At 40.6% G+C, this 10333-nt stretch overlaps 1 non-coding gene across 1 annotated transcript; it reads right to left on the reverse strand.

The window, feature by feature from the left end:
- Window positions 1-5545: 5545 nt before the first annotated feature.
- LOC112699821 (small nucleolar RNA R71) lies at window positions 5546-5653 on the reverse strand. Its single transcript, XR_003152759.1, has one exon. It is a non-coding gene; the product is annotated as a small nucleolar RNA R71 (small nucleolar RNA).
- Between the last annotated feature and the right edge of the window lie 4680 nt (window positions 5654-10333).

Here is a 10333-nt window from a genome sequence, read left to right on the forward strand (position 1 = left end):
TCCTCTAACTAAAGTTGCTTGATCAATCAATCCCTGTGGGATTTGACCTCACTCTATTGTGAGTTTTTACTTGACGACAAATTCGGTACACTTGCCGAATGGGAATTTGTTGATAGACAAGTTTTACCCCGATCATGGAATTAAAGTGAATTAAAATCACCAATTTAAGGTCTAAAAAGCACATTTTAACTTTTAAGCACGATTCAAAGAAGAATTACAAAACCATGCTATTTCATTGAATAAATGTGGAAAAAAAGGTGATAAAATCCCCCAAAATAAGCACAAGATAAATCACAAAATCGGGGTTTATCAAACCTGCCTTCCCTTTGTGTTGGCAGAAGAATGTTGTAGTGTCTCGGTATTCATGGGAGATGCTTGATGAGGTCGAGCAGGCCTTTGTAACTGTGTTGGAGGATATTTGGGGGAAACCTCCTCATCTTGACACAAAGAGATTCTTGGGGGACCCTTCTCTTATCCGAGCCGAACTGGGTAGAGGCCGACTTCTTTTGTTATGTTCTATTTTTACTTCTTTTTCTCCAGTTTTGTAACTTGTTTTGATTTTTTTTTTCCAGAGATGGCCAAGACCAATGATTCCATGAAAGCCTTTAAAAAGGCGAGGAAAGCTACTGCTGCACAGAATATCTCGGCCAAGGCTGTAGGGGAGGGATCTTCTCAAGTTCCTTCTAAGAGGCCGATCTCGAGTTCTATTGGGCCGAGGAGGGTGATCCCAATACCTCAGGTCCATTTAGTTAATCCTCCTCGGACCTCTGCTGCTATTTCTTCTCCTACTGCCGTTCCTCCTCCTAAAAGACCCCGGACTGTTGAGCCTTTTAATCTGAATGCTCCTGATTTTGATGCTGTCGGGTTTGTTGATCAACAGATTTCTTCTTATGGTGTCATGCCTACTGATGATGTATCCATTCTTCATCATTTGGATTTTATCACTCAGAGTGGCATTAAACTGGCACACATGGGGGGCAGCTTTATACCGGACCGCCCAAGATCTTCCTATCCATGCTACAAAGGCCTTTATGGAGGAGGCCAAGTCAGAGTTTGACTGGATTAAAGATTTAAAAGAGGAGCTTGAGGTGAAGGTGGCCAAGCTAGAGAAAAAGTTAGAGGGGGAGAAGACTCGGGCTATTGGTTTGGCGGCCTCTGTGAAATTAGCTGAGGACACAGTATTGAAACATAAGGATAGCTATGTTACCACCTATAGAGAGATGATGGATCTCAGGAACAGGTTGGAATCTGTCCGAACTGATTATACCGAACTCCAAGGTCACCTTGTAGGCAGTGTTAATACTGCTTGTGAGAATCTGAAGGAGCAAGTTTGGGTTCTTGTGCCGGAGCTTGACCTTTCCCTTTATAGCCTGGACAACATTATTAGGGATGGTAAGATTGTTCCTGATGATCCTGATGATGATGATGATGTCGGCCCTCCTGTTGTTTCTTCTGCAAAAACCTCTAATATGCCGCCCTTCTCTACTTCAGCTGAAGTCGCTCAACTGGAGTCTGATCCCGATGTTCAGATTCTGAACCGAGATGATGGAATAGTAGATGTAGTGCCCCTTTAGACTCGTCCTTCTTTACCTCTTGTTGATGCTGCTGAGCAGTCTTGATGATCATTCTGGGTGTTTGTGTAGATAGCCCGGCTTGTGGGCTTTTGAACTCTTTATATTTTTGTAAATGGTGGTTTTGACTTTCTGTCACTTTCTCAATTGCTTGTTTAGCAACTTTATTTTGAAAAACAAAGTAGTTTTCAATCTCTTGGGGCTGACTTTGGTGGCCTCTTGAGTTTGTTATTAATATAACTTGTGCGTTTTATGACACGTTTGTCTGCATCTATCTGGTACCTCTTTAGAGTGTTTGAACCTTATTGCCCGATGATGAGCGGATAATTTGTACGCTTTTTGGCATTGTTTTTAGTATATTTTTAGTATGATCTAGTTAGTTTTTAGTATATTTTTATTAGTTTTTAGTTAAAATTCACTTTTCTGGACTTTACTATGAGTTTGTGTATTTTTCTGTGATTTCAGGTATTTTCTGGCTGAAATTGAGGGACCTGAGCAAAAATCTGATTCAGAGACCAAAAAGGACTGCAGATGCTGTTGGATTCTGACCTCCCTGCATTCGAAGTGAATTTTCCGGAGCAATAGAAGCCCAATTGGCGCGCTCTCAACGGCGTTGGAAAGTAGACATCCTGGGCTTTCCAGCAATATATGATAGTCCATACTTTGCCCAAGATTTGATGGCCCAAACCGGCGTTCAAAGTCACCCTCAGAAATCCCAGCGTTAAACGCCGGAACTGGCACCAAAATGGGAGTTAAACGCCCAAACTGGCACCAAAGCTGGCGTTTAACTCCAAGAAGAGTCTCTACACGAAAATGTTTCAATGCTCAGCCCAAGCACACACCAAGTGGGCCCGGAAGTGGATTTTTATGTCATTTACTCATCTCTGTACATCCGAGGCTACTAGTTTTCTATAAGTAGGACCTTTTACTATTGTATTTTGATCTTTTTGATCATGTTTTTATGATTGAACCCACTTTGGGAGGCTGGCCATTACCTTTGTTCTTATGTATTTTCAACGGTGGAGTTTCTACACACCATAGATTAAGGTGTGGAGCTCTGCTGTACCTCGAGTATTAATGCAATTACTATTGTTCTTCTATTCAATTCCGCTTGTTCTTGTTCTAAGATATCACTTGTTCTTCAACTTGATGAATGTGATGATCCGTGACACTCATCATCATTCTCACCTATGAACGTGTGACTGACAACCACCTCCGTTCTACCTTCGATTGGGTGAATATCTCTTGGATTCCTTGATACACGATGCATGGTTGATCGCCTGACAACCGAGTGCTCGCTTGACAAATGTGCCAGCCATTCCGTGAGATCAGAGTCTTCGTGGTATAGGCTAGAACTGATGGCGGCATTCAAGAGAATCCGGAAGGTCTAACCTTGTCTGTGGTATTCTGAGTAGGATTCAATGATTGAATGATTGTGACGTGCTTCAAACTCCTGAGGGCGGGGCGTTAGTGACAGACGCAAAAGAATCACTGGATTCTATTCCAGCCTGATCGAGAACCGACAGATGGATAGCCGTGCCATGACAGGGTGCGTTGAACATTTCCACTGAGAGGATGGGAGGTAGCCACTGACAACGGTGAAACCCTTGCTTAAGCTTGCCATGGAAAGGAGGAAGAAGGATTAGATGAAGACAGTAGGAAAGCAGAGAGACGGAAGGGAAGGCATCTTCATACGCTTATCTGAAGTTCCTACCAATGAATTACATAAGTATCTCTATCTTTACCTTTATGTTTTATGCGTTTATCACCATACCCATTTGAGTTTGCCTGACTAAGATTTACAAGGTGACCATAGCTTGCTTCATACCAACAATTTCTGTGGGATCGACCCTTACTCGCGTAAGGTTTATTACTTGGACGACCCAGTAGTGAAAAGTAGTGATCACAATTTCGTGCTACCAAGTTTTTGGCGCCGTTGCCGGGGATTGTTCGAGTATGGACAACTGACAGTTCATCTTGTTGCTTAGATTAGGTATTTTTTTTCTTCAGAGTTCTTAAGAATGAATTCTAGTGTTTCAAGGTGATGTTCTTATCATCACCAAAGCTGATTGATCTTCATCAATTTAGCTCTTGAATGCAATGTTCTGCTGAAGCTTGGCTGACCATGTCTAATTCCTTTAGACTGAAGCTTTAGACTAACATTGCATGATTCCTGGAATTCTCATTAAGAATTTTGATACCTTTTTCCACTTAATTTTCGAAAAACACAAAAAAATTACAAAATCATAAAAACCAAAAATATTTCTTGTTTGAGTCTAGTGTTTCATTTTAAGTTTGGTGTCAATTGCATGCATTCATTCATGTGTCTTCATTAATCTTCAAGTAATTCTTGATGATTACTTGCTCTGACCTTTGAATTCTCTTGACTTGAGTGTTTATGTGTCTCATATGCATTCTCATTAGTGTCAGTAGTATACAAACTGCTAAGTTTGGTGTCTTGCATCCATTGTTATTTGATTTTAGTTGCATTTTGATTATTAAAAAAATCCAAAAATATTTTTAATTTGTGTCTTTTCAAGTCAATAATACAGAGAATTAAAGATTCAGAACATACTGCAGAGGAATTACACAGAAAAAGCTGGGCGTTCAAAACGCCCAGTGAAGAAGGACAGACTGGCATTTAAACGCCAGCCAGGGTACCTGGTTGGGCGTTTAACGCCCAAAAGGGTAGCATTTTGGGCGTTAAACGCCAGAATGTGCACCATTCTGGGCGTTTAACGCTAGGATGGCACAAGAGGGAAGATTTTGTTTTCAAATCAATTTTTTTTCTAAGTTTTCAAAGTTTTTCAAAATCAAATCTTTTTCAAATCATATATTTTCAATCAAATCTTTTTCAAAATCAATTTCTTTCTATTTTCAAAGATACTTGCTATCAATTAATGATTTGATTCAACATATCAAGTATGTTGCCTTTTCTGTTGAGAAAGGTTTAATGTTTGAATCATATCTTTTCTTGATAGCCAAGTCATTAATTTTCAAAATCAAATCTTTTTAAAATGTTTTTTAAATCATATCTTCTCAATCACATCTTTTTTAAAATTAATCATATCTTCTTAACCACATCTTTTTCAAAATAGCTTTCAATCAAATCTTTTTGATTTCTAATTTCAAAATCTTTTTCAAAAATCACTTTACCTCTTTCTCACTCTTGGTTTTCGAAAATCAATTAAGGTTTTTCAAAATGTTTTCAAAATCTTTTACTTAATTTTCGAAAATTGCTTCCCTTCTTCTCACATCCTTCTATTTATGGACTAACACTATTCCTTAATGCAAAATTCGAACTCCATCTTTCTTTGATAAGTTCGAATTTTCTACTTCTGCCTTCCATTTTTCTTTTTCTCTGACACCTCAAGGAATCTCTATACTGTGACATAGAGGATTCCATATTTCCTTGTTCTCTTCTCTTTCTTATGAGCAGGAGCAGAGACAAAAGCATTCTTGTTGAGGCTGACCCTGAACCTGAAAGGACCTTGAAGCGAAAGCTAAGAGAAGCTAAGGCACAATTCTCTGTAGAGGACCTAACCGAATTCTTCAAAGAAGAAGAACTCATGGCAGCCGAAAACAACAACAATGCCAACAATGCAAGGAAGGTGCTGGGTGACTTTACTGCACCTACTCCCGACTTCTATGGGAGAAGCATCTCTATCCCTGCCATTGGAGCAAACAACTTTGAGCTTAAGCCTCAATTAGTTTCTCTAATGCAACAGAATTGCAAGTTCCATGGACTTCCATTGGAAGATCCTCATCAGTTCTTAGCTGAATTCTTGCAAATCTGTGACACTGTCAAGACTAATGGGGTTGACCCTGAGGTCTACAGACTTATGCTATTCCCTTTTGCTGTAAGAGACAGAGCTAGAACATGGTTGGACTCTCAACCTAAAGAAAGCCTGGACTCTTGGGAAAAGCTAGTCAATGCCTTCTTGGCAAAGTTCTTTCCACCTCAAAAATTGAGTAAGCTTAGAGTGGAAGTCCAAACCTTCAGACAGAAGGAAGGAGAATCCCTCTATGAAGCTTGGGAAAGATACAAACAATTAATCAGAAAGTGTCCTTCTGATATGCTTTCTGAATGGAGCATCATAGGTATTTTCTATGATGGTCTCTCTGAACTATCCAAAATGTCTTTGGATAGCTCTGCTGGAGGCTCTCTTCATCTGAAGAAGACGCCTACAGAAGCTCAAGAGCTGATTGAAATGGTTGCAAATAACCAATTCATGTACACTTCTGAAAGAAATCCTGTGAACAATGGGACTAGTCAGAAGAAAGGAGTTCTTGAGATTGACACTCTGAATGCCATATTGGCTCAGAATAAAATATTGACTCAACAAGTCAATATGATTTCTCAAAGTCTGTCTGGAATGCAAAATGCACCAAGCAGTACTAAGGAAGCTTCATCTGAGGAAGAAGCTTATGATCCTGAGAACCCTTCAATGGAAGAGGTGAATTACATGGGAGAACCCTATGGAAACACCTATAATCCTTCATGGAAAAATCATCCAAATTTTTCATGGAAGGATCAACAGAGACCTCAACAAGGTTTCAACAATAATAATGGTGGAAGAAACAGGTTTAGCAATAGCAAGCCTTTTCCATCATCTTCTCAGCAACAGACAGAGATTTCTAAGCAGAATAACTCTGACTTAGCAACCATGGTCTCTGATTTGATCAAAACCACTCAAAGTTTCATGACTGAAACAAGGTCCTCCATTAGAAATTTGGAGGCACAAGTGGGACAGCTGAGCAAGAAAATTACTGAACTCCCTCCTAGTACTCTCCCAAGCAATACAGAGGAAAATCCAAAAGGAGAGTGCAAAGCCATCAACATGGCCAAATTTCGGGAGGAAGAAGAGGCAGTGAACGCCACTGAGGAAGACCTCAATGGACGTCCACTGACCTCCAATGAGTTTCCCAATGAGGAACCATGGGAATCTGAGGCTCAAAATGAGACCATAGAGATTCCATTGGACTTACTTCTGCCATTCATGAGCTCTGATGAGTATTCTTCCTCTGAAGAGGATGAGTATGTCACTGAAGAGCAAGTTGCTAAATACCTTGGAGCAATCATGAAGCTAAATAACAAGTTATTTGGAAATGAGACTTGGGAGGATGAACCCCCTTTGCTCACCAAAGAACTGGATGACTTGTCTAGGTAGAAACTGCCTCAAACGAGACAGGATCCTGGGAAGTTTTCAATACCTTGTACCATAGGCACCATGACCTTCAAGAAGGCCTTGTGTGACTTAGGGTCAAGTGTAAACCTCATGCCTCTCTCTGTAATGGAGAAGTTAGGGATCTTTGAGGTGCAAGCTGCAAAAATCTCACTAGAGATGGCAGACAATTCAAGAAAACAAGCCTATGAACTTGTAGAGGATGTTTTGGTAAAAGTTGAAGACCATTACATCCCTACTGATTTCATAGTCCTAGAGACTGGGAAGTGCATGGATGAATCCATCATCCTTGGCAGACCCTTCCTAGCCACAACAAAGGCTGTGATTGATGTTGATAGAGGAGAGTTGATCATTCAAGTGAATGAAGAATCCTTGATGTTTAAGGCTCAAGGATATCCCTCTATCATCATGTAGAGGAAGCATGAAGAGCTTCCCTCAAAACAGAGCCAAACAGAGCCCCCACAGTCAAACTCTAAGTTTGGTGTTGGGAGGCCACAACCAAACTCTAAGTTTGGTGTTGAACCCCCACATTCAAACTCTAAGTTTGGTGTTGGGAGGTTCCAACATAGCTCTGAGCATTTCTGAGGCTCCATGAGAGTCCTCTATCAAGCTAATGACATTAAAGAAGCGCTTGTTGGGAGGCAACCCAATGTTTTATAATTAACTATTTTCTTTTGTTATTTTATGTTTTTTGTAGGTTGATGATCATGAGAAGTCACAAAATCAATGAAAAAAAGCAAAAACAGAATGAAAAACAGGAAGAAAAACAGCACACCCTGGAGGACGCACCTACTGGCGTTTAAACGCCAGTAAGGTTAGCTGTTGGGCGTTTAACGCCCAGTCTGGCACCATTCTGGGCGTTTAACGCCAGAAAGGGGCACCAGATTGGCGTTAAACGCCAGAAAAGGGCAAGAAGCTGGCGTTAAACGCCAGAAATGGGCACCAGCCCGGCGTTTAACGCCAGAATTGGCACAAAACGAGATTTTGCTTGGCATTTGGTGCAGGGATGACTTTTCCTTGACACCTCAGGATCTGTGGACCCCACAGGATCCCCACCTACCCCACCACTCTCTCTCTTCTTCACCCATTCATCAATCACCTCACCACCTCTTCCCCAAAAACCCTTCACCTATCAAATCCCATCTTTCTCTTCACCACTCACATCCATCCTTCATAAAACCCCACCTACCTCACCATTCAAATTCAAACCACTTTCCCACCCAAACCCACCCTCACTTGACCGAACCTTACCCTTCCCCCTCTCCTATATAAACCCATCTTCACTCCTTCATTTTCACACAACCTAAACACCACTTCTTCCCCTTCTTGGCCGAAAACAAAGGGCCTTCCCATCTCCTTCATTTCTTCTTCTTCTACTCTCTTCTTTCTTAATTTGCTCGAGGACGAGCAAACCTTTTAAGTTTGGTGTGGTAAAAGCATTGCTTTTTGTTTTTCCATAACCATTTATGGCATCCAAGGCCGGAGAAACCTCTAGAAAGAGGAAAGGGAAGGCAAAAGCTTCCACCTCCGAGTCATGGGAGATGGAAAGATTCATCTCAAGGGTGCATCAAGACCACTTCTATGAAGTTGTGGCCTTGAAGAAGGTGATCCCCGAGGTCCCTTTTTCACTCAAAAAGAGTGAATATCCGGAGATCCGACATGAGATCCGAAGAAGAGGCTGGGAAGTTCTTACCAACCCCATTCAACAAGTCGGAATCTTGATGGTTCAAGAGTTCTATGCCAATGCATGGATCACCAAGAACCATGATCAAAGTGTGAACCCGGATCCAAAGAATTATCTTACTATGGTTCGGGGGAAATACTTGGATTTTAGTCCGGAAAGTGTAAGGTTGGCATTCAATTTGCCCATGATGCAAGGAGATGAACATCCTTACACTAGAAGGGTCAACTTTGATCAAAGGTTAGACCAAGTCCTCACAGTCATATGTGAATAGGGCGCCCAATGGAAGAGAGATTCAAGAGGGAAGCCGGTTCAATTGAGAAGGCATGACCTCAAACCCGTAGCTAGAGGATGGTTAGAGTTTATCCAACGCTCAATCATCCCCACTAGCAACCGGTCCGAAGTTACCATAGACCGGGCTATCATGATTCATAGCATCATGATTAGAGAAGGAATAGAAGTTCATGAGGTCATAGCCCAAGAGCTTTATAAGGTGGCGGACAAGTCCTCTACCTTGGAAGGTTAGCCTTCCCTCATCTCATTTGTCACCTCTGTTATTCAGTTGGAGTTGACATAGAGGAAGACACCCCTATTGATGAGGACAAGCCCATCACTAAGAAGAGGATGGAGCACACAAGAGACCCCACTCATCATGAGATCCCTGAGATACCTCAAGGGATGCACTTTCCTCCACAAAACTATTGGGAGCAACTAAACACCTCCCTAGGAGAATTGAGTTCCAACATGGGACAATTAAGGGTGGAGCATCAAGAACACTCTGTTCTCCTCCATGAAATTAGAGAAGATCAAAGAATCATGAGAGAGGAGCAACAAAGACAAGGAAGAGACATTGAGGAGCTCAAGTACTCCATAGGATCTTCAAGAGGAAGAAAGAGCCGCCATCACTAAGGTGGACCCATTCCTTAATTTCCTTGTTCTTTATTTTCCTATTTTTCGAATTTTAGTGCTTATGTTTGTCTATGTTTGTGTCTTGTGATCATTAGTGTCTTAGTGTCTATGCCTCAAAGTTATGAATGTCCTATGAATCCATCACCTTTCTTGAATGAAAAATGTTCTTAATTGGAAAAGAAGAGAATTGCATGAATTTTGAGTTTTATAACAGTTTAATTATTTTGATGTGGTGGCAATATTTTTTGTTTTCTGAATGTATGCTTAAACAGTGCATATGTCTTTTGAATTTGTGGTTCATGAATGTTGGCTCTTGAAAGAATGATGAAAAAGGAGACATGTTACTGAGGATCTGAAAAATCATAAAAATGATTCTTGAAGCAAGAAAAAGCAGTGAATACAAAAAAAAAAGAGAGAAAAACGAAAAAAAAAGAGAGGGAAAAAAAGAAAAAAAAACGAAGAAAAGAAGAAAAAGAAAGAAATAAAGTTGTGATCCAAGGCAAAAACAGTGTGCTTAAGAACCCTGGACACCTCTAATTGGGGACTCTAGCAAAGCTGAGTCACAATCTGAAAAGGTTCACCCAATTATGTGTCTGTGGCATGTATGTATCCGGTGGTAATACTGGAAGACAGAGTGCTTTGGGCCACGGCCAAGACTCAATAAGTAGCTATGTTCAAGAATCATCATACTTAACTAGGAGAATCAATAACACTATCTGGATTCTGAGTTCCTAAAGAAGCCAATCATTCTGAATTTCAAAGGATAGAGTGAGATGCCAAGACTGTTCAGAGGCAAAAAGCTAAAAGCCCCGCTCATCTAATTAATACTGATCTTCATAGATGTTTTTGGAATTCATTGCATATTCTATTCTTTTTATCTTATTTGATTTTCAGTTGCTTGAGGACAAGCAACAATTTAAGTTTGGTGTTGTGATGAGTGGATAATTTGTACGCTTTTTGGCATTGTTTTTAGTATGTTTTTAGTA

This window comes from Arachis hypogaea, chromosome 6 (genome assembly GCF_003086295.3).
Source record: "Arachis hypogaea cultivar Tifrunner chromosome 6, arahy.Tifrunner.gnm2.J5K5, whole genome shotgun sequence".
In the NCBI taxonomy this organism is placed as follows: Eukaryota; Viridiplantae; Streptophyta; class Magnoliopsida; order Fabales; family Fabaceae; genus Arachis; species Arachis hypogaea.